The sequence below is a fragment of the Neophocaena asiaeorientalis genome, unplaced genomic scaffold, assembly GCF_003031525.2.
Source record: "Neophocaena asiaeorientalis asiaeorientalis breed wild unplaced genomic scaffold, Neophocaena_asiaeorientalis_V1.1 scaffold40, whole genome shotgun sequence".
Lineage (NCBI taxonomy): Eukaryota > Metazoa > Chordata > Mammalia > Artiodactyla > Phocoenidae > Neophocaena > Neophocaena asiaeorientalis.
In genome coordinates this window covers 1,075,863-1,101,892 of record NW_020185335.1, presented here as the reverse complement: position 1 = coordinate 1,101,892, position 26,030 = coordinate 1,075,863, and positions in this window count along the sequence as shown.

Sequence of the window (26,030 nt, the reverse complement as noted above, 5' to 3'; positions counted from 1 at the left end):
AAAAAAAAAAAAAAAAAAAAAAAAAAAAAGAGATTTTATTTCTCTGGATTATATTTATCAATATTTAGTGTATTAGAAATTAAAACTGGCAACTCTATAAATTATTTGTAATATTTGTTCATCAATTCATTTAAATATAAAAGCCACATATGTTAACATATTTTAATGAAAAATACATTTTATGAAAATAAAAACGTGATAGTAAGAATAGTAGCAACATTTAACTTTTTTTGGTAGTTCTCTTTATTTTCTGGCTTAAGAGAAGACATGTGGATTTTCATACCTGTTTCTGAGTTCATTTTTTTGCAACATCACATGTCATGTAGCCTCTGGAAAACTCTACTGTATACTACTAAGTGAATGAGAGTAGAAAGGCTAATAACATCTTAGTATAATTATAAAAATAGTTTTGAACTCATGGGCCCTGGTATTATAATAAAGTATAGCTATGCCTCAGTATCCACAAATGCTCAAGTCCTTTATACAAAATGGCATAGTACAGTCAGCCCTCTGTATCCATGGGTTCTGCATCTGTGGATGCAGAGGGACGACTGTAGTTCTAAACTTATAGATTCCTAAAAGATACTGAAGACTCCCATGGGGCTCTGGCCCACACTTTATGCCCTATAGTCTTTGGCCAAATACTATGCTGCATATGTGTAGGGTGAAAATTCGCACAGCCAGGAAAAGAACTACCAAGAAACTCTAACTTCAACAATTCTCAAAGCTCACAGAAGATTGGAAAATATCTGAATTCTAACCAATAGTGTGGAGAAAGTTGTTGACCATGTAAGACATTCAGTAAAGCCCTCAGAAGGACCATGCCTTAGCTAGTAGTGGGCTAAACTTAAACTCTTGAGTAAACACTACTGTGGACTGACCAAAACAGCTTTTTAAAAATAAGCATCAAAAGCATCAAACTGATCCATAAGTAATTTAGCTGCCTCATAACACATGTTAAGCACACTTTAGTTGAAGGCAATAAAATCCAGACTCAATAGTATAAATCTTATGCAATTAAAAAAAAACCAGATATGCAAAGAAGCAGGAAAATGTGACTCAATACCCAGAGAAAAATCAGTGTATAGAAGAGGACCTGGAAACAACAGAGATGACAACAATACATGAACCTTAAAGCAGCTATTGTTAACGTGTGCAAAGACTTAAAGGGAAAAGATGAACATAATGAGGAGAAAAATGGGAAAAATCAAAAAGAACCAAAGGGAAATTCTAGAGTTGTAAAACACAATATTCAAAATGAAAAATTCACTAGATGAGTGTAAAAGCAGAGTGACTGAAGACACAGCAGTAGAAACAATCCAAACTGAAGCACAGAGAAAATAGAAATGAGAAAAAATGAACAGAGCATTAATGACATGAGGGACAATATCACCTGATCTAACATACGTGCAGTTGGAGTTCCTGGAAAAGGGAGAGGCTCATAGAAATATTGAAATATTGGCTAAAAATTTTCCATAGTTGATGAAAAGTATAAAGCCACAGATTCAAAAAGCTCAATAAATGGAAGAATGATAAACTCAAAAACAAACCAAGGCAAAACATAACTGAATTGTCAAAAACACTGCAAGAATAAGAAAATCTTAAAAGTAACTAGGAAAAGAAGACACATTACAGACAAGCAAATAAAGACAGTAACAATTTCTGATTTCTCTTCAAAATCAAAGAAGCTATAAAAATGGGGTATCTTGGGAATTCCTTGGTGGTCCAGTAGTTAGGACTCTGCACTTCCACTGCCAAGGGCCTGGATTCAATCCCTGGTTGGGGAACTAAGATCCCACAAGCTGTGTGGCATGGCCAAAGAAAAGGGGGGGATATCTTCAGTGTGCTGGGGGGAGCCCTTAAACTTAGAATTCTATGTCTAGCAAAAATAGCCTTTAAATATGAAAGTAAAATAAAGACATCTGCAAATAAATAAAAGCTAAGGAATTCCATTCCCAGAAGACCTAAAATTAAAAAAAATATATATTAAAGCAAGTTCTTTAGGAGAAGAAAAATCACAGAAGATGAAAATGTGAATCTACAGGGGAAAAAATGGAGAGTACAAGAAATAGTTTAAAATGTGGAATAAATATAACATTTTTTTCTTATTTTTTATCTCTTTAGAAGACAACTGAGTTTTTAGAGCAGTAGTCAATAAACTGTGACTAAGAGCCAAATCTGTTCCTGTTTTGGAAAATAAAGTTTTACTGCAAAACAGCCAAGCTCATTCTTTTACATATTGTGTATGGCTGATGGCTGAGTTGAGCATTTCAAACCATACGGCTCACCAAGCCAAAAATATTTACTATCCGGACCTTTATAGAAAATGTTTGCTGACCACTAGTTTAAAGCAAAACTAGTCTCATTGCATTGTGCACTTTGTAACTATGCAGGAGTAAAATGTTTGGTAACAGCAGCGCAAAGGTTAGGAAGAGAAACAGAAGTACACTGTTGTAAAATAGTTCTGTTATATAGGAAGTGGCAATCTTTTTACAGTAGATTGTAAAAAGTTAAAATGTGTCTTATAACCCTAGAGCAACTACTAAAAAAATTAAACATATAAATTTGGCTAATGAGATAATACAGGAGATAAAACAGAAATACTGAAATAATCCAAAATAAGAAAGGAAAAAAAAAAAAGGGAAAAAAACAGATGAAACAGAATTATACTATAAGATAGTTGATTTAAATCACCTATACTGATAATATAAATTAAATTAAATGTAATATAAAAATAAATGTAAATGGTTAAACAATTAAAAGTCAGAGACTGTCAGAATGAATAAAAAAGCAAAACCTAACTATATGCTGCCTACAACAAATCTAACTCAAATACCAAGACATAGATTAAAAGGATGAAAAACTACAAAACATTCATATACTAATCATGAGAAAACTGGCATGGCTATGTTAATCATCAGGCAAAATGACACCAGGATAAAGAACATTACCAGAGGGCTTCCCTGGTGGCGCAGTGGTTGAGAGTCCACCTGCTGGTGCAGGGGACATGGGTTCGTGCCCCGGTCTGGGAAGATCCCACATGCCGCAGAGCGGCTAGGCCCGTGAGCCGTGGCCGCTGAGCCTGAGCGTCCGGAGCCTGTGCTCCGCAACTGGAGAGGCCACAGCAGTGAGAGGCCCACGTACCACAAAAAAAAAAAAAAAAAAAAAAAAGAACATTACCAGAGACAAACAGGAGCATTTCATAACAATAAAAGGGTAAATTCATCAAGAAGACGTACAAATCCTAAATATATTTGTACCTGATAACAGAACCTCAACATAAAGGATGGACAAATTGATAAACCTGACATGAGAAACTGGCAAATACACAAGTATAAATTGATGATTTCCACACTCTTTTCTGTATATATAGATAGAACAAGTAGATTGAAAGTCAGCAAAGATATAGAAGAATAAAAAAAGCCCTTAAAACACAGAGGTGCTCAATAAATAGTAGCTATTATTACTGTATTATAAACATAATTAATTATAGCTAAGGAAAATTTTAAATGTGATAGAAACTCCTGTTACCTAACTAGATGTAATAGGAGCCCCTTTTTACAGTGGTTCAGGGATACAAATTGCTAAAGAAGCAAATAGTCTATCAAAAGAGAAACTACACCATGTTTGGGGCTGGAAATAGCAGTATCACTGCCTGATAGCAATATCTCCAATCATAATACAGACTTTATAAAATTATAAAAGCAAAAACCTATGTATGATACTTTTATAATACTTGAGGTGTAACACTGAATCTTAGAAATCAGAGTTGAAAAGCAGTATTCAACTTTATAGATAGAGATTATGCAGCATGGTTTCTTACTCTGATGATGTCATTTAAACTTCAATAGTCAATTCTTGGTATCAAGTTATTAGCCAAATATCACATTCCTGTTATTTATTTTAAAAAATCAGCTTCAATGAGATATAATTTACATATAGTAAAATTCATCTGTTTTGATTTTATTTTTACAAATAAATTACCACAAAGTAACATTATTCATCACCTCCCATAGTCACCATTATTTTTTGTAGTGAGAACAGTTGATATCTACTCTTTTAGCGAATTTTGATATACAGTATACTATTATTAACTATAGTCACTGTGCTGTACATTTGGTCTCCAGAACTAATTCATTTTATAACTGAGTATTTGTACCCTTTGATAAGTGTCTCCCTTTTTCTCCTATCCCTAGCCTGTGGCAATCACCAGTCTACTCTCTGTTATTATGAGTTTGACTTAAAAAAAGATTCCATATATAAGTGAGATCATACAATATCTGTCTTTCTGTGTCTGGCTTATTTCACTTAGTATAATATCCTCCAGAATCATCCATGTTGTCACATGGCAAGATTTCTGTCTTTTTTAAGGTCTATAAAATTCACCCTTAAGTGTACAGTTCCATAAGTTTCGAGCAATGTATTGAGTCATGAAATCATCACCACAATCAAGGTACATAATACTTCTATCACCCCTGAAAGTTCCTCATGACCCTATACAGTCAATCCTCTCTTCCCACTTCTGGCTTCTGGCAACTGTTGATCTGATTTCTGCCCCTATAGTTTTGCCTTTTCCAGGTTTTCACATTTTGTTTTGTAAATAGTGAAGAGTAGGATTTCCAGGTCATCTATTAAAATATGTATTTAACTTTTCAACTGCAAATTGTTTTCCAAAGTGGATGTGCCATTTTGCATTTCCATCAGCGATGTATGGCAGTTCCAGTTGTTCTACATCCTTTCAGCAGTTAGGATTCTCATGGTTTGAAATTTTTTTCCAGACTTTTTATTAGATATAGTAGTGTTATAGCATTGTGGGTTTTAATTGACATTTCCCTAAGGACTAATGATGGTGAGCATTTTTTCCTATGGTTATTTGCCATCTGAATATCTACTTTGACAATGTGTCTGTTCAAATCTTTTTCTCATTTAAAAATTTGTGGGTTTTGCCTTTTTATTATTGAGTTGTTAGAGCTTTTATACGCTGTAGATAGGAGTCCTTTATCAGCTATGTGTTTTGAAAAGATTTTCTGTCGGTAGCTTCTCTTTTCATTTTCTTTTAACATTTTGAAGAGCAAGTTTTAAAAAAAATTTCATGAAATCCAATTCATCATTTTTCTTATGGTGTCTTTGTTTCCTTTTAAGGAAATCTTTGTCTAATATAAGGTCACAAAGATTTTCTTCTACATATTCCTCTATGAAATGTTTGCATAGGTATAAGATACGAGTCAAGGTTCATAGTTTTCCTTTCTCTCTCCCTTCCTTTTTCCTTGCATATAGATACTTGGCTGTTTCAGCATCATTTGTTGAAAGATCATCCTTTCCCTATTTGAATCAACCTGGCACCTTTGTCAAGTATCAACTGACTATATACATGTGGGATTCTTTCTGTACTCCATCCTGTTTCATTGATCTGTAGAGCTAACGGTATGTAAATATCACACTGTCTTGATTACTATTTACAACTTTGTAGCACCTCTTGAAATCAACTGATGTAAGCCCTCCAACTTTGTTCTTCTTCTGTTTCCTTGCTTTCCACGTTAATTTGTCAATTTCTATGCTTAAAAAGCCTATTAGAATTCTTACTGGAATTGTGGCAAACCTATAGGTAAATATGGTACATCTCTATATTTAGTTCAGTCTTCTTTAATTTTTGTCAGCACTGTCTTGCAATTATCAGTGTAAAAATCTTGCATATGTTTTATTAAATTTGTCCCTTACTTCATGCTTTTTGATGCTACTGTAGATGGTATTTTAAAAATTTCAATTTCCAAATTTTCATTGCTACTATAAACAGAACTATAATTGGTGATTGTCTATTGACCTTGTATCCTATGAACTTGGTGAACTCACTTAATTTTGTAGATTCTTTGGGATTTTCTACTTAGACAATCATTGTCTGTGAATAAGGTTGGTTTGCACCTACCATTTTGCAGTTAGTTTTCTCTCCCCTCCCTGCACACTCCCCCCTCCATTATACTGTTTTCTATTGGATTAACTATTAATTTATGGTTCCATTTTATTTCCACTACTGGCTTAATAATTATGCCTCTTTTTTTTAAATGAAGCGATTGCTCTAGAGTTTATACTATATATACTTTATACAATCTTCCTTCAAATAAAATTATATCACTTCATTTACAGTGTTAGAGACTTATATTATCAGTACACTTCCAGTTCATCTTCCCCATCTCTTGTGCTACTGTTATCGCATGATTTACTTCTACTTCTACATACGTTTAGATGCTACAATGTATTGCTACTATTTCTAGAGTAGGAGATGGCAAACATTTTTTTTTTTAAGGACCAGACAGTAAATATTTTAGGCTTTTGGAGTCACACATGGTTTCTGTCATATATTCTTTTTATTTATTGTAACACTTTAGAAAGGTAAAAAAAAATTCTTCACTCACAGGCTATACAGAAATAGGCCATGGGTCACATTTGGCCTATGGACTGTAAGTGCTGACCCCTGCTTTACATAGTCAATTATATGTAGAGAGATTAAAAATCAGAAAAAAGTTTATTTATATTTACCAACATTTTCCCCATATTTGGTGTTTTTTATTTCTTTGTGTAGATCCAAATTTTCATCTGTTATCGTACTGACTCTACCTGAACAACTTCCTCTAATATTCTTGTCACACAGGTCTGCGGACAAAGAATTCTCCCAGCTTTTGTTTACTGAAGCATCTTTGTTTCTCCTCTCTGGATTGATAGTTTCTTTATTTCAGAAAAGATACTGGTACATTGGTTTTCAACTTGTACTGTTTCCGATGAGAAGTCTGCTGTAATTTTGATCTTTGTTTCTCAGTAATATTCCTTTCTCCCTCTGGCTGCCTGCCTGCATGATTATATCTGTTTTTTTTTAACAGTTTGAATATGATGTCCCTAGGGGCATGTGTCTGTGTTTTATCCTACTTGAGGTTCTATTCAATTTGTGTTATTTTGTCTTATTTCTAGAAAAATACTCAATTTTATATGTTCAAATTACTCGTCTCTCTAGTTCTCTCTCTCTTTCTTCTTTCTGTGACTCCCATGACATATAAATTGGACAGTTTGATATTGTCCCACAGTTCTCGGTACCCTGTTCAATATTTTTTTTACCCCTACTTTTGTTCCTCTCTGTTTTTCACTCTGGATAACTTCTAGTGATCTATCTTCAGGTTCACTGACTGTTTCCTTAGGTGTGTACCATCTGTTCATAAGCCAGCAAAGGAATTCTTTATCTGTGATTTTTTTTAGCATATCTATTGAATACTTTTTTACAGTTTTCATCTCTCCTGAAATTTCCTACATGTTCATGAATGGCATCCACCCTTTCTACATTCACTTTTATTAATCATAGTTAGAGTCCCTGTATAAAATTTCCAACATCTGTGTCTTCTCCAAGTATAGTTCTTTTAACAGCTTTCCTTCTGGAAATTGTTTTCCCTTGAGATTGTGTGTCAATTTTTTATTGATTGAATCATGGACACCATGTGTAGTACAGTAGAGATTGAGGTAAAAAATATTTATCCTTGACTACTAACCAAATTGACTCAACTCCTCTGTAATGATAGCTCCTATCCTAGAAGGGGTGCTGGCTTTTATGTCTACCCCTTCCCCAGAAGCAGTGAATCTTTGTTGAATCTTAGCGGAGAGTTTCTTGTCCACCACTTAATAAGACTTTTGCTTTGTATGAGAAAACTGTCTAGGAAGTAAGCAGGATTTCATGCCTGAATGTAACAAAGAGAAGATCTCTTTCATCTACTAATCTCCTCCCTCCACCCTGCACCCAATCTTTCTCATGAGCATGTAGAAGAGTCTATGGAAAAGAGCTTGTGAATAAATGCAGACACCATTTGTGTCTGGGACTCTGAGGGATTCTACAATGTCACAGTTACCCACACTAGGCCTTTAAGAACTCGGTAAAATTGTGGTTTTGTTCTTATATACTCTAATAAAGGCCATGTATTCTTTCTTCACTATGAGAAAGTTGAAACAACTTGTGTGTCCCATTACTTCGCAGGAGCTTGCCACTCTTTGGAATTCAGTTCATCTGGTTGTCTCACAAGCTCAACTCTCTGATGGGTTCAACAAAGATATGATTTTGTAGATTATCTGGCTTTTGTTCATCGTTAGGATGTGGGAGCGATGTCTCTTTGGCTTTCTACATTGTACTGTAAGTCATTAAAACTCTTTGTGATACCTTCTCCTTGCTGACACTCTGCCTTCTTACTTTTCTTTCTTGGTTTTATAGTGTAAAATAGTCCTTCTCTAAATTCAGCCTGCACTTTATTCCTGTCACCTTTCACCTTTATGCCATACTTCAACATATAGATTCTATGGTGAATGGGGATAAAGAGAGGGAAGAAAAGGGGGAAGATATATTCATAGATACCCATATATATATGTACACACACCTATATATATATATAATAATTTTGGGATGCAATGAAGAAGTCAGGCAATTGCAGAACAGATAATCAATATATTACTAGCTACTGAAGCCATATGGGACACAGAGTAATTGCAATGACTCCTACTGGTTCATTAAGCAGAAATTAAGAAGTTTTTTCCAAGATAAAATTTCTACTTCAGAATGTTGCTTCTTAATCTATAAGACAAATATATATGATTAAATGCTTTCTAAGGTTTCTTGATATCTAAAGATATAGAGTATTGCCATTCTTTTATCAAGTAAGTACTTTCTCTCTCTCATGTGACAATACTTACATTGTGTTCTAGCCAGCTTTGTAGGTTCAGGTGATTCAACTGTGAGCAAAACTAAACATAGATCCCATTCCCAAAGTTTACAGACTTTAATCAAACAGTTATATGTTATCAAAAATTGCATGAGTGGTATAAAGAACACTATAGGGATCTATAGAAGCATAGAATAGAGAGAACTGATTTAGTTTGGTGGGGAGAGTATGGGAAGATTTCCTTGAGGAATTCAAAGCTAAGCTGAGATCTGAAAGACGAGTGAGTTACCCAGGGAAAAAGGGAGATGAGAGGAAAAAGATCATTACATACAGAAGGAAAGATTTGTGCAAACATCCTATTTAACAGGTATGTGACTGATACAGAAAATAGAGGGAAGAATGTGATACAATGAAGTTGGAGAGTCAGGCAAAGTCCAGATCATGCTTGGCATGGAATGCCGCATTAAGGATGTCAAGTCTTCATCATAGGAGAAATGGGAAGCCTCAAGTTTCACGAACAGGAGAGAAATAATCAGATTTGTGTTTTTTAAAAGGATCATCTTGGTTGTGATATGGAGAAGTGATTGTCAGAAGAATGGATGTGGAAAAAACAGGAGGTCCTGCAGTAGACCAAGTGAAAGATGATAGTAACTTGACTTAGGGTGGTAGCAATGGATATAGATAGAAGTGGTTGAACTGAAAAGATACTTGTAAAGTAAAATTAACAGAACTTGATGAATTGGACATGGGGTGGAGTTACAAAAAATAATTCTTATATTTCTGCAATTGGATAGATAGCGAAGTCATTTACAAAAGGTAAGGAATGAAAGACAAAAGAACAGATTTTTTTTTTTTTCCGGTACGCCGGCCTCTCACTGTTATGGCCTCTCCCGTTACGAAGCACAGGCTCCGGACGCGCAGGCTCAGTGGCCATGGCTCACGGGCCCAGCTGCTCCGCGGCATGTGGGGTCTTCCCGGACCGGGGCACGAACCCGTGTCCCCTGCATCAGCAGGTGGACTCTCAACCACTGCGCCACCAGGGAAGCCCCAGATTTTTGTTTTTATATTTTAAGGGGTGGGGGTTTGAAGACCATGAGTACAGTTTTGGACATGCTGATTTGGGGCTAAGTTTAGAAATGTCAAGTAGAACAGAAATCTGAACTAGAGATAGAATTTAAGGATAGGGAGGGTGGGAGGGAGATGCAAAAGGGAGGAGATATGGGGATATGTGTATATGTATAGCTGATTCACTTTGTTATAAAGCAGAAGCTAACACACCATTGTAAAGCAATTATACTCCAATAAAGATGCTAAAAAAAAAAAAGAATCAAAGCCCCCCCCCAAGAAAAAACAGAATTAAAGGCAGATAATTGAAACCTGGATGAGAGCTTCAACTGAGATGGAAGCTCCTAGGAGAGAGAAGATCCTCCAATTATTTAAAGTAAAAATTAAAAAAAAAACCAATTAATTTTAATGCCTTTTAGAGAAAAGAACACATTTACTGTACCAAATTCTCATGAGTCTTCTGATGTCAAATAATAATCAGTGTTTTAATGTATTATCTTAACAGACTATCATAATCACCTTTTGGGGTAGGTACTATCATTATTCTCATGTTACATATGAAGAAGCTAAGTCTTTCAGAAATAATTTAACACATTTAGGTGCCAGAGTTCAAACCTAGGGCTGATCTCCTAACCATTCTATTAGGCTATTTTCCCAGTACATCTTCTAGTAAACCTCCCTCTTAGAAACAGTAGCAACTACGGCAGTCAACATCTTTTGAAGACTTATTATATAGAGAGTAAGCACTGCACATTTATAGTAATAATGTAGGAACAAAGGATGACAGCTTTACTCTCATATAAAGTGTGAGCAGAACAAAGATTTCAAGAATATCAAATGAGTTTAGTGGTTTGTCCAATGACATAGAAATTAATCTTCTGCTCAGTTACCTTAAATTGTTTTACAAGTATCATCTTCAGCAAGATGTCAGTCCAACAGTAACTCTGTTTAGGAAGTGGTTTCAGTTTGGCTCACAGGAGGGAATACTTCCTAGAAAGTCACCAATGTCAACAGACTTAGTTTTCTTGGGCTATATGAAAATCTAACTCAGTTTACTGGACTCAACAAGAGAAGGAAAGCTTACCGAGTGATAAGAATTTAAAAATCAAGAGGATCTAGGAAAGGCTTCTAAGTAGATAGCCTTCGGCATTATCACTTAATCAAGAAATTTTGTTTCAAGCTTATAGTCTTTTTTATGCATATGCTTTTAGGTTTACAATTGTTATGATGAGGTCCCCATAAAGTTTGAGAATGGGGTCAAATTAGGCAAACACATGAGCTTTAAAGTTAACGGTTCTTTAAATTTCTTTATGCCTAGACCCTGCATGCAGGCTTAATGAGTTAGATTTTAAAATGAAAGTAATGAACAGAATAAGTATTTCCACTATTAGCACAAAGAATGCTTTGGAACTGACTGGAATGTGGAGAACACAGTGTCTCTGAAGAGCAGGAATGCTGGTTCTGTGATCAGATATGAACTTTTAGTCTGGCATGAGAACACAAAAAGGTGATCTTTGTTCCCTTATAGATGTGTATCTCTCAATGATGACCAAAACAAACACTAGCTTTGTCACTTTACTAAACTGCAATGTAGCTACTTACAGCCCAAACCTCCATGTAATTTTACCTTCTGGATATAACACTGGTGATTTTTATTTTACTTTAGTCATTTGCAGCTGAAATGACTTGGGTGCAATAAGGATGATCGGTAACCTTACTAGAATGGCCTAAAACATGCTGTGTCAGAGATAAATTTAATAAAAGAATTAAAGGCTAAGTTGGATTTTTAGGTTATAATATGCCTGACAAAAATAAAAAGGGTTATTATATCATACTTAATATTCAAGATATTTAAGGCATTCCATTATTATGAGTTAAAATACCCATCTGAATAACAAAGACACTTTGAGTCTTCAAGTCAGTCCATAAGATTGGAAGGTCTTGGATAAGGTTCTTTAAACTTGTTTATGCCCAGACCCTGCACACAGGCTGAGCCATATGCAAGCTACCTTTTTTGATAAGCAATGATTCCATGAACTTAAGGCAAAAGTCAAAGTGAAAATTGAGGTTCTTATCAGGGCCAGGACTGGAGTGAGGCAAGAGAAATACCTAGGGTTCAAAATTTAAGGAGGCACTCAGTCTCAGGGTCATGGAAGTACAGGGTTGGCATCTGAGAGTGAGTAGCTCCTTCTTTATATTTTGCTACATAGGCACCTTGCAATCCCGACCCTGGTCCTGGTCCTATCCCTGGTTTTTACTCCCAAAGGTCTTTCAAGAGTCAAGGCAATGCTATCTGTTTTCACATTGTTTTGTTGTGTTTGAAAGTTAATAAAAATCAAGTAAATAATTTTAAGACTCTATAACAAATAGGCATTGCCTAAAAGTTAAACAAGTAGGGTAATACTAACAATTAGAAATCACAGCTAAATCCAAATAATGATAACTAATTGCAAATACTTTCTTAGTGCTTATTGTGTCATTGATGAATATATATATTTCAGTCATCAACTCTGAATTAAAGTATTATTATTATTATCCCCATGCTTACAGTAGGGAGACTAAGGTTTATAGATGTTCGCTCACACTCACAAAGCCAGCAGGAACTCAAGTTGATCTAATTCCAAAGCCCAACCTCTTATCTGATATGCTTTGCTGCCTCCCAACTATAGCCATTAACACTGGTGATCTGTCAACTGTATCTCTACGATAGGTAGAAATATAAATGCCAATTCTTTACATAGATTCAGAATTCTTGTTAGAAAAACTGAATTAATAATCTTTAGATAGACTACCCTCTTCCTGCAGCCTTATAGCATGGTGTATTAAGAAAGGGAAAATGAAAATGTAAGACAAAGAAAAGAGAGAAGGAAAAAACAAAGGATTATAAGAGAAAATATATGATTTAGAGAACATATCTCTTTTGTGGACTAGGATAAAATAATAAGAATAGTGATTAGGATAGTATGCAAAGAGGTTGCTTCAAAGCAAACTCCAAAGAAAAAAAAGGAAAATATTTTCATCTATGGCTGGGAGAAGAAAGGAAAAAGGTTTATCAGAGAAGATAAAGAATGTTACTTTAGGTTTAATTTCAGCTTTTTTAAATTAAGAGAAGAAATAAATGCGTTTCCTATTCCAGAAATGAAGTACCAATAATTTTTTTCCTATTCATCTATGTAGAAAAGAATATTGACATAAACAGAAACATGGAGGAACAACCTTACAACACTTAATTAAAAAAATAAATGTACCCTCTTAAAAAGATGAGACACTTGGATGTAATTGAGATTCTTAATTTCTAAAAATTGCATGCTTCATGGAAAATTAAAACGTTTTTAAGAAACATAGTATGTATTGTACTATTGGCATTAATTGCAATTTTCTAGTCTTTCTGGAAGAGTAGAGCTTATAAAAGGTTAAATGCCATCTTCCCCCACGCGCTGAACCAGCTCCTCAAACCCCCATTATGAAGTCAGGCTCTGAAACCAGTAAGAAAGACCTTTTCTTGCAACCTGCTGAAGAGCGCCCTCTAGTGCTATCTTGCAAATGAAATGTGCTCATATCAATTTTTTCATGAATTGTTCTGCTTATACTGGACCTTAGGTTTTCTTTGCAACTTGGGCCAAGAAAGATAAGTGATGCTTTAGAACAATTTTCTGGCTTGTAATTCCAGCTAAGTAAGACTATCATAATATATTAAAGAGGGAGAAGGTTTTCTTTTTTTAACTTTTATGAAATGAGGTACAACTATTTTAAAAATAACGGGCTTTTTGTTGAAGGGTTAGCTTTTAAAGAAAATAATTTGCAAAAATGTTAGTGTGCTTCATAGTACCTATAAAAAGAGGAGTTTGTTTTCTCAGAAAGAAAAGTTAAAAGTGACAATAATTGCTTCTCTCAACCTCAGTCTCTGGAAACTTACCTACTTAGGCTGGTGGTATCCTAAAAACATTTTTAAAAACTTGTTTGTGTTTAACTTTTTATTTCTGAATAAAAAATTTTGTTCATGCTTAATCAAAATCCAAAAGCAAAAACATAGAAAAACAAATTACCTGACTATAAGGTGAGTATATCTTTAAATTCCAGGAAAAAAACCAACATGAGATAATTCAAAAGGCAGTATTAAATAATGGCAATATATTCCTTTAAACAGTTTTGACACTAGCACAAAGAAATTTAAAGGAGTGAAGGAAATCATTGTTTTCATTGTCTAATACACACCAAGTAATATTAACCATGAGACCAGTAACTCCATTGACTACCACTTTATCTTGGGCATAATGTTTTCCCTTTTAAAAGACCATATGCACAATGAATTAAAGCCAGAGTATGAGAAAGATGAGAAAAAGCCAAAGGACTAATAAGCAGGTTAAGCATGTATATGTGTGTGGTATGTCTGTGTACGTATGCTTGTTTATGTACTGCTGCCATTCTGTTTAACAAAGTGAGGGTCAATCAGGTACCTGGCTGAGAACATGGGTACGTATAAGATCTCTGAAACTGTGTTCTGATGAATGAGGAAACAACACTGATGGAAAAACTAGAATTCATAGATCTATTAGTTCTGTTTCATTTAAAATTTTTGTTTTGTTTGGCTTTTTGTGGGGGGGAGGTATGTTATTCTGCATTGTGCACATTAAATAAATTTAAATGTGCACTATGCATGATAAAGTGATTAAACAAAATTTTAAGCATATAATGTTTAACAGTTGTGAATCACTATGTTGTACACCTGAAATCTATATAATACTGAAAACCAACTATATCTCAATTTAAAAAAAGGTTAAATAATACCAATCCAAAAATATAATTGGTACAAATAAAAGGCAACATGTCCTAATGTTTCTAGTATAGGACAATGTTTAGAGATGAAATATTCTTGAAACATAGCCTTCAAGTACTTGTGTTATCTAAATCCTTGAACAGTGTCCAATTAGTACAGGAGCTCTAACAAACAGATGACAGCACTAGACAGAGAAATGGGTATAAACAGGCCACAACACTTAGAGAGTAAAAAAAACCTCTGGTCTCTGTTTCTGTTCCTGACTCACCACTGACCTTGACAAAGTCAGTGATCACCACTGTGATTCAGCTTCTCCATCAAACGGGAGCAGTAATTCTTGCCAGAAACAACACAGGAATGTTGATAATGGGAGGATTAGTGTGATAATGTGTAGAACTTATAGAAATGTTACTGTACTGTGAACACTTTTGGAAAAGATCTTGCTCTTTTACTACCTCACAAAAGCTTAAGAAGATATATAAAACATGAGGTTAAATTCTGCAAAACATCTTAATTTCCATTTATCTAGATTATTTCTTCAATGTGCTGTTTTTATTATGTGTTATTTGTTAATATTTTTATGTCCAGGAATTTCTAATTTCTCTTCTATCTTATTTGCCTTATTTTTAGTCTTCTATTTACACAAAACAATGAGTTATTCTTGTCTCGAGTTTCTCCCTTCCCTCATTATATTTATATGAGTAGACATGGCTATTTTTCTTCTACTACTCATTTCTATGTTGTTCAACTATAATAAAAGCAACTGTAACAATGATCCTAGCACTTAATATATGTGAAAGTGCTTTGTAAACAAACTATAATCTCATTTCATTTATTTACTCAAGTTAGTGTCAATTAGAAAAACTGTTGATAGTTTATATATATATATATATATATATATATTATTTATAAGCCCCAAACAGACAAAATCTTCAATAGTATGAAAATGTTTATCCTGTCACTTTGAAAGAGGAAATAACCAATGACATAATAAACTCACAGTAAACATTATTATAATTTTTCAAAGATTTGCTAACAGCACAGATATTTTGGAAAAATTTCAAGTTATAAAATATTTATCAAATGAGATATATATTATATTTATATCTTATAGAACCTCAGGGTAAAAAAATATTTCACACTTCTATTTTCAACTCTATCACTTCTGGTTGGATAACAGTAGAAATCACTTAACATATATAAAATATGGAAAGGACTACCTCATTGTGTTCTTGGAATGATTAATTATGCTTTAACCTAAGAACAAAAGCTATGTGAACATATGGTATTATTACTTTAATACAGGTAATTCATTGTAGTATGAAATAGCCATATATAGACCAAACAATAATCACCTACTATATACAATAAAATAAAAACCCCATTGAAAATGGAGAAATTCCTCTTTCTGTCACTAATTAGCTTTTAATAAATGGCACATAATAAATGGCAACATTCTAATTTATCAGAGTTTAGGCATAGTCCTTGAATGGGGAATGGGAGTGTATGAACTCCGGCAGCTGTTTACATAGCCTGTGAAACATCCTCTGTTAAAGGGCATTGTTCTCAAGGTTTGAAAAGGTGCAGGCTCTCATAAGGTCCTTTCAGGTAGGTGGTATGGCTAACAGGAAGCAGTCCCTATTTGACACAAAGTTCTAACTACAGATAAATTGTTTTTGGTCTATATCACTTACTATTGGTTTTAAATCACACACAAACACACATACAGTTTTAGTGAAATTAACACGCAGAGTAAGACACAACTTTTTTCACTTCACAGATGTGAGAAATACATTTATTTTAATAGTTTCAATTGTTTTCAAAAAGTAATCGAAACTTTTTGCTTTTTGGTTCCCTGACATTAAATACTATAAACCAGGCCTATTTAATTTTTTCGTGGTATATTCCAATAGACTAGAAAACCTGGTGGTGTCTGCTGTCCTAAGAATCCAGACAGTATTTATTTTCCTTACCTGGTTCCTGCTTAAGTGCAAGTGTATTTTGCCATCTTTTCTTCCTCAGCTAGTAAAGATAAAGGGATACATTATAACCATAAGAATTTAACAAGTATCTAACAGTGGTATCTACTCATTGTAGGAGAAATATTTGTGTTATTCTTACTAAAAGTCTCATCTTGACCTGCCTGAGAAATAAAGCAGGTGAGAAGATGGGTTTTATCATATGATTTAACCAACAAGATGGCCTAATATGCTCACTGAATGTGTCCCTACCTCCATGCTCGCATTTGCCATATTCATTGCTTTAATATAATACTGCCTGTACTCATGCACTTCTGCATGCGAAGACAGGGACTTGCATTATCTTGGATTAAAAGAACATGGAAGGAAAGCAATTGTTTCCTCGTAAAAGTGTAGAACTGAAATATACTCAGGTTGCACCTAACCATTTCCATATCACCACAGCTAAGGAAAATTTTATTCTATTTTATTTATTCTAAAGAAAAATTAAAGTAGTTTTTCTATAGTGAATTTTTCCCCCATTGGATCACCCTATGAGTGTCTTTGTTCTCAGTGTGCTTTCCTTATTTTGAAAATTTTGAGTAAATCTCCACTATGAGGAGTTAGATTTAGAAAGTTTAATTTTCTTAATCAGCAGTACAAGTATACCTCTTTCTATGTGTCCTCTATGGAGTTAAACACACACACACACACACACACACACACACAGAATGTATCCTTTTCATAAAATGGACACTCATATAAAGCTAGATCACCTTCTACAGTATTTTAGATGCAAACCATCACATCCTTACAAAAAAATAGGTGTACCTTTATATAGTAAGTGTATGTAATAGCATTATGCCTTGACACTCCTTCATGCTGCTCATGTGTTCAAATGCACACATGCACACACACAGAACCGCATTTCTATGAAGTCAAACTCATCTAACATTCTATAGTATGGTTGCTATTTCTATATCTTTTCCTCCTTTGAATGTGACTAGCTATTTACACCTTAACAATTCTGGTACAGAGCTGATTTAGCATTTTCATTGGAATGTGAAAGCTCTTAAAAGAAGAAAAAAATCTAATCAGGCAGAAGAGATAGAAAACTTGCTGAATTTTCTCTCCCCCCTCTAAGACCCCCTGAATCCTATCAAAAGCACATCTTCCATTCATTGCTTCCCGGTGTCATTATGACAAGCGGCTACAAATCAATAGCAGAGGGAAAGGCAGGACCAACCCGCACTCACCAAGTGATAAAGATTCACTCTCAGCTCCGATTTGCTAATAGCCCATAATAGCAGCCATTGGCGCCCTGCATTAAATCATACATTTCACTCTGCGTTTATTACGGGATTTTTAAAACTCCTCACCAAATTGGATTTTCTCGAAGGTCTCTAATTTCCACATTTATCATTTAAAATTAAACTCCTCTGTGTAGAGGGGTAATAGAGAAGGAGAAAGTAGAGAAAGGCCAGAGAGTACTGTATTTTTTTTTCTCACCCCCGTTTTTTATGAAAACCCATAAAAAATACCAGGTATCACAGCCATAAGCAGCAGGATTTTTTTAAACTATAAAAAATTCTAGAAATCAGGCTGGAATGGTTTGTATGTGCTGGTCTGTAAATGAAGATGACAATTCAAGAGGACTATGTGTGTGTGTGTGTGTGTATACAAATAAAGCAGGTTTTAAACAAAGGGAATTTGGTGAAAAAATTCTCAGTAATGTTGCACAAAAGGTGAATTGCAAAAGCAATGGAAAATAAGTTAATGTTACATTATGCAAACACTCTAAGGCGCTGTAAAGAATGTGCTCAGCAAGTATAGTATTCTAGTTTTTTAAAAAAACTACATTTATCTTATTTCAAAGTTCAGTGACAAAGAGTAAAAATTCTTACAGGTTTCTAATTATGTAACAGCTTGCTTAACTTTCTGTACATTCTTAGTTTAAAAAATTATTTTAAAATTTCATGGACTCCAGTAGCTAAAGCTGCCTCTTGGCTGCTGCAGCAAACCCCCAAACAAGTTCTTTAGTCTCTCACAGATACCACTGAAACAATGGAATCAACCCATGGGAACTTAAATCACTACAACTATAAATATACATAATGTCTTTGGATAAAATATTTTTTATTCTTTGAATATAAAAAGTGAAAATTAAAATTTACATCTATAGCATAAAGTGAAAGGGCTATATTTTCTCAAGGTTGCATGGTTGGGACTTAGTATGACCTAGTTTTTTTTTTAACATCTTTATTGGAGTATAATTGCTTTACAATGGTGTGTTTAGTTTCTGCCTTATAACAAAGTGAATCAGCTATACATATACATATATCTCCATATCTCATCCCTCTTGCATCTCCCTCCCACCCTCCCTATCCCATCCCTGTAGGTGGTCACAAAGCACTGAGCTGATCTCCCTGTGCTATGCGGCTGCTTCCCACTAGCTATCCATTTTACATTTGGTGGTATATATAAGTCCATGTCACTCTCTCACTTCAAGTATGACCTAGTTTTAACTACAGTACTAGCAGGATCCAAAGACATAAGAAGGGAACTAATCAGTCCATATTCAGAGATGCTTGAATGAAAAGGCTAGAGGTTTAATGAAAGCTCGAATGATTCTCTGATTTTTTTCCTTTTGGAGATTTCCTCAGCAATAAAATCCATCTACATCATTTTCCTTAAGAAATAGACAAATTACCTCCTAAAATGGAGTGTTTGAAGAGGAGTTAAAAACTTCAGCCACTTTATAATAATATTTCATCTTCACAGGCCCTCTTTTGTTTTGAAATTTTGTTTGTCACTGATATAACTTTTTAAACCTTTTTCAATGATCCTTTAAAAAAAATCTTCCATTGATTACTGTGCCTTTTCTGTCAATTTTTTTTTTTTCCTGGCAGAGAACTACTGTCATGTAAACCTCCTTTTCCCCTCTCCAAACCCACATAACTAACAGGCTCTTATTTCAATAACGTTTTTATTCGAGTAACATAAATACTGAAAAGTGCACAAATCAAAAGTATAATCTATGGATTTTCACTAACTGCACATACTGTGTAACCAGCATCCAGACCAAGAAGCAGAATGTCTTACTAGTGTCCCAGAAGCCTTCTTGTGCAGTCACTATCAACTACCCCAAGGGTAGTCTCTATCTTGACTTCTAATGTCACAGATTAACTGTGCCTACTTTTTAACTTTATATAAATGAAATCATCCAGTATGTACTATTTTGTGTCTAGATTTTTCACTCAAAATTATGTGCAGTTAATTTACATTGATGTATGTAGTTATGTTCCTTCATTCTTATTACTGCAGATCTGGGGTCACCAAACTATGGCCAGTGAACCAAATCTGTCCTGTTGCCTGTTTTTGTATGATCTGTGGCTAAAAAAGATTTTTACATTTTTAAATGGTTAAAAAATCAAAAGAAAGGTAATATTAATGATATGAAAATTATATGAATTTCAAAGCCCATAAATAATTTAAAAAAACACAGTCATGCTCTTTTGTTTAAGTACTATCTATGGCTGCTTTCATGCTACAACAATAGAGTTGAGTAGCTGGAGTAGAAACTCGCATGGCATATAACCTAGAATATTTACTATCTATCTCTTCACAGAAAAAGTTTGCTAACCTCTGCTGTAAAGTGTTCCACTGTGTGACTATACCACAACATATCCATTTTACTCTTGAAGGACATTTGGGCTATTTCTAGTATTGACTATTATAAATATATGCTACAAAATTCTAGAACATGTCTTTTGTGAATATACGCATACCTAGGAGTGGAACTACTGGGTATAGGGTATGTATATGTTCAGTTTTACAGTTGTTGCTAAGCAGTTTTCCATAGTGCTTTTTTTTTTATCAGTTTACACTCCTACCAGCAGTGCATGAGAAGTATTTGTTTTTAACCTCTTTATTGGGGTATAATTGCTTTACAATGGTGTGTTAGTTTCTGCTTTATATCAAAGTGAATCAGCTATACATATACATATATCCCCATACCTCCTCCCTCTTGTGAGAATTCTAATTGCTCTTTTTCTTGACAACTTCTGGTATTTTAGCTATTCTTGTTCTTTTTATATGCATTTCCCTTATGTCTAATAAGGCTGAGAGCACTTTTTCATATGTTTATTGCCATTTAGGTATTCTCTTTTATGAAGCTTCTATTTAAGTCTTTTGTCTATTTTTCTATTGGGTTATCTGGCTTTTTGTTATTGATCTGTAGGAGTTATTTGTATATTATAGATATGTCTTTTGTCAGGTCCTCTTTTGTAAATATCTTCTAGGTGCAGTATGCCATTATATTCTTTTTAAGGGTGCCTTTTGATAAACAGAAGCTCTTAACCTTGACATAGCTCAATAAATTATATTTTTCTTTGCAGTTAGCATTCGGTGCTCTGTTTAAGAAATATGGGCCTATTCCAAGAAGACTGTGAATTCATTTGGATTTTTCTCATGTATTAATAGGTCATTTGTGAATAATGACTATTTTATTTCTTTCCAGTGCTTATGATTTTGATTTCATTTTCTTGTCTTGTTGTACTAGCTAGGAACTCCAGTACAATGCTGACTAGAAATGATGGATAGTGAGCACCTTTGTCTTGTTTTGAATTCTGCCGTGGATTTTTGTAGATTCTCTTAATCAGGTTAAAGAAGTTCCTTTCTGTTCCTAGTTTGTATTATGAATGGTTATTAAAGTTTATCAAAGACAAAAAAAAACAACCCTATGGAGATGATCACGTGATTCTTTTTCTTTTTCTATTAATACAATGTATTACACTGATTGATTTTGAAATGTTAAACTACCCATGCATTCCTGGAATAAACTTCACTTGGTCATAATTTATAATAATTTCTCTATATTACTGGGTTCAATTTGCTGTTTAGGATTTTTATTTCTATGTTCATGGGAGAGATCAGTTTGTAATTTTCTTGTGGTAATCTTGTTTGGTTTTAATATCAACTCTCTTATATTTTTAAAAAGTTTCGGGTGAAATCACAAGAGCTAGTTTTGGCAAACTGCAAATTTTAGTGAAAACTTGAGCTGCTGTACTTTATTATGATGGCACAGGGAACTCTGATACTTATGAGTTTTTCTTACTCTGCTCTAAGTTCCCTAAGTTTCATGACTCCCTATCCCCTAGCACTTGCTTCTATTATACCAGCTTTTGAAGATTCATCTAAATTTTCTAAATTTCATTTTACTTCTCCCTCTGGTGAATTTAAGCGTTCACAGTAAGGACTTTTTTGGTCAATGATTACATATTAGCCTGGTACCATCTGCAAGGAAAGGTATTGTGGGAAATTAAAAGGAGAACTTATATTCTCTGCCCTCAATGAGTTTATAATGCAGTAAGCTAACTCAGCCACTTTAAAAAATTACAAATTAATTACAGAATAATCTTTAATTAAACTTCTTATTCAAATTCATGAAGCGTTAAAAAAATGACTTCTGTTATAATGGGGAAAACAAGTTAATGAAAGAAATTTTAGAATTCAAGAAAAGCACAAAGAAGGTGCAAAATCACTTGTAGCCACGCCAGGAAATATAACCATTTACTAACATTTAAATTTTGTTGAAATTAGATAATCTTCAAAGTATTCATTCTCACATTTTCTTTATAGTAGACAATTTCATAGTCAGTATTTCCTATTAATTTCATCTGTGCATATTTTTTCACTCTGTGTAGTATTATAAAAAGATTTATACTTTTTGTAAAAAGTATAAAATATATTAAAAAAGTATAAAATGTATAAAAAATTTAAAGTATCTTTAAATTTAAAGATAAATTTAGAAAATAGCTTCTATAGCTTGTATCACTACAAAACAAGCAAAAAGATCAGGAAAAATTTTGAATGTGTGAAATGAAATTCCCCTCTCTTTCTCAACCAATGAGATGTGACACTATACTATGGTTCCCAATTCAGAAAGCTTCTGTTATATGTTTGGTAGGTCCAGAATCTTGACACATCTCTACATTGAAACTATCCTCCCCTCTGATATATGACAAATTAAGACTTGTGCAAAAAATACTTTTAAATTTGTTGTATAGCAATGAAATACAGAATTGTTATCTTAGAGCTGATTTAGTATAGTGGTAAAGGGCACAGGCTCTGGTGCTAGACTATCTGAGTTTGAAACCGGGCACCACCACTCACAAGGCACATAACACTGGTTAAGTTACTTACATTCTCTATGCCTCAGTTACTCATCTATAAAATGGAAGAAATAATGGTAATGACTTCATAAGAGTTGTTATGAGGATTAAGTAAGTTGAGACAAGTAAAGTACTGTTGGGCACATAGTAGGTGCTCAGTTAATGTCAGCTTTGCATAGGCAAGCTAAAGCCCTGCTCATCTTAAATACACACAAGAACAACTATACTTACTGTTATCAAATTGAAAGACCTCCTTCAATTTGCCCCATTGACATCCCTCTTTTCTTTAGTCCAGAGACTTTGTCTTTTTAAACTAGTTCATCTCTATTCTTTTTAAAATAATGAAATGTAACATTTTATTTTATTTTTTTTAATTGGGGTATAGTTGTTTTACAATGTTGTGCTAGTTTCTACTGTACAGCAAAGTGGACTTCCCTGTGCTATACAGCAGTTATCTATTTTATACATATTAATGTATATGTTAATCTCATTCTCCCAATTTATCCCACCCTCTTTCCCTCCTTGGTGTCCATATATTTATTCCCTACTGTGTTCCCATTTCTGCCTTGCAAACAAGTTCACCTGTACCATTTTTCTAGATTCCACATATATGCGTTAATACACATTTGTTTTTCTCTTTCTGACTTACTTCACTCTGTATGACAGTCTCTAGGTCCATCCATGTCTTTACAAATGATGCAATTACGTTCCTTTTTATGGCTGAGTAATATTCCATTGTATATATGTACCACATCTTATTTATCCATTCATCTGTCGATGGACATTTAGGTTGCTTCCATGTCCTGGCTATTGTAAATAGTGCTGCAATGAACACTGGGGTGCATATGTCTTTTTGAATTATGGTTTTCTCTGGGTATATGTCCAGTGGTGGGATTGCTGGGTCATATGGTAATTTTATTTTTAGTGTTTTTTTTTAATTATTTAAATTTTAAATTATTTATTTGGCTGCATTGGGTCTTCGTTGGTGCGCGCGGCTTTTCTCTAGTAGTGGTGAGCAGGGGCTACTCTTCATTGCGGTGAGCGGGCTTCTCATTGTGGCAGCTTCTCTTGTTGCAGAGCATGGGCTCTAGGTGCGTGGGCTCAGTAGTTGTGGCTCACGGGCTTAGTTGCTCCACGGCATGTGGGATCTTCCCGGACCAGGGTTCGAACCTGTGTCCCCTGCATTGGCAGGCGGATTCTTAACTGCTGCACCACTAGGAAAGTCCCTATTTTTAGTTTTTTTTTGTTGTTGTTTTGTTTTTGCGGTACGCGGGTCTCTCACTGTTGCGGCCTCTCCCGTTGTGGAGCACAGGCTCCGCGGCCATGGCTCATGGGCCCAGCCGCTCCGCGGCATGTGGGATCTTCCCGGACCAGGGTTCGAACCTGTGTCCCCTGCATTGGCAGGCGGATTCTTAACTGCTGCACCACTAGGAAAGTCCCTATTTTTAGTTTTTTAAGGAACCTCCATACTGTTCTCCATAGTGGCTGTATCAATTTACATTCCCACCAACAGTGCAAGAGGGTTCCGTTTTTTCTACACCCTCTCCAGCATTTATTGCTTGTAGATTTTCTGATAATGCCCATTCTAACGGGTGTGAGGTGATATCTCATTGTAGTTTTGATCTGTATTTCTCTAATAATTAGTGGTGTTGAGCATCTCTTCATGTGCCTCTTGGCCATCTCTATGTCTTCTTTGGAGAAATGTCTATTTAGGTCTTCTGCCCATTTTTTGATTGGATTGTAGTTCATCTCTATTCTTGCTGTTTCCTATCTGTCATATTTTCTGTCTCATTCCTGAAACAATGTAAAAGTCCTCTGCTTTTAGAATCTATTTATATTATGAAGGCCCCATCTAAGCTAACACCACTCAATTTAAGTGGATAAAAGCTGGAATTGAAGAAATGAGGACAAGGGACATGTTAAAACTGGTACCACTGTCAGGGTTTTCCTAGTTTTCTCTTGTTTGGCTAATCTAGAATTCACAGAGTACAGCCTATACCTGTTCAATTAAAGGACCAATTGAAGAGCAGGCAAGAAAAGTTTATCAGTCTGAGTTATACAGTTAAATATGGAAGAAATTAAAATAAACAAAAAATCAGGCCAGGAGCAAGAAAGAATTTTAATAAAAATTCAAAATACAAATCCTAAACAAGTTTTTTGAGGCTGTGATGCTTTATATGATCACAGGAGACTGGAGAGATTAGAGTGAATTGGTTTAAAGTCTTAAAATCTGATAATGGAGGTTTTCTTTAATCTGCATGCAAGACTTTAACACTGTTGCAATAACAGTTTAAGTACTATACAGTATGTGTTAACTTCTTTACTAAATGGCATTGTTATTTTGTAAAACATAAACTCTGAACATTCAGAGGCAGTCAAGGTTATGGGTTCTCTCAGGATGTCTTCGTAAAAGAAGGAGTTATAGTGGGATAAGGAAGCTTTAATTATAGGCTGGTTCTCACACTCTGAGTACCACCTTTAGATAATCACTCTTTGTGGACTCCACATAGCGGCCTCACCTGTTTTTTAAAAAAAAACTGTTTCAGAATCTGAAGGATCCTGTGGTTTATTGATTCTTGTAACCACACACTTTTCCACTAATGTTCATCATTTGTGTTTCTCCTGACTCCTGCCTCTTGAGGAGAATGAAAGGTGGAAAATGTGACACAATAGTTTCAAACTGGATGACTCAGTTTAAATACTGAATAGGAAAAAAAGTGTCTTAAACCACCACTAGAAACATTTTCCTTTCAAATGGAACTGATCTTGAAACCCAGTTTAATCCAGCAAATAGGTAAAGAATAACTGAAGTGGGTACTTTCAGGACATATTGTGGCATGTCAGAGATCAGTCTTCTACAGAATAACAGAAAAACTTGTAGTTCTTTAGTTTTTTTATGATACTTTCTGATGTTATTCAAATTTAATTTTATCCAGCAGCAATCCTCACTGGCCAAAATATTGCCACTTAGATTAATTCTTTCTTATCCTTTAAGTTAGCCTTTTAATTAAACATTTACAGAAATTTTATTCCTTCAATATAAAATTCTTTTCACATACATGTATCTTTTACAAGCCATCTTCCCCCTCGAGTCAGTGATCTACCACAAGTGCCATCCTCTACAACTAAAACTACCTACATAATTTATTTCTATTACAATTCTATTCTTTCCATTACTTCACTGGTTTTATGTACTTGGTGGATTTTTAACATTTTTAAGATATACACACCCACACATTCCTCATAGTACCACCCTGAAGTACAAGAGGCAGTATGGCATTTTTGTTAATTAAGAGTGGAAGCAATGAAGTCAGACTGCCTGGGTTGGAATCCAAGCTATGCCATTTAGTGGCTGTGTGGCCTTGGGCGATTT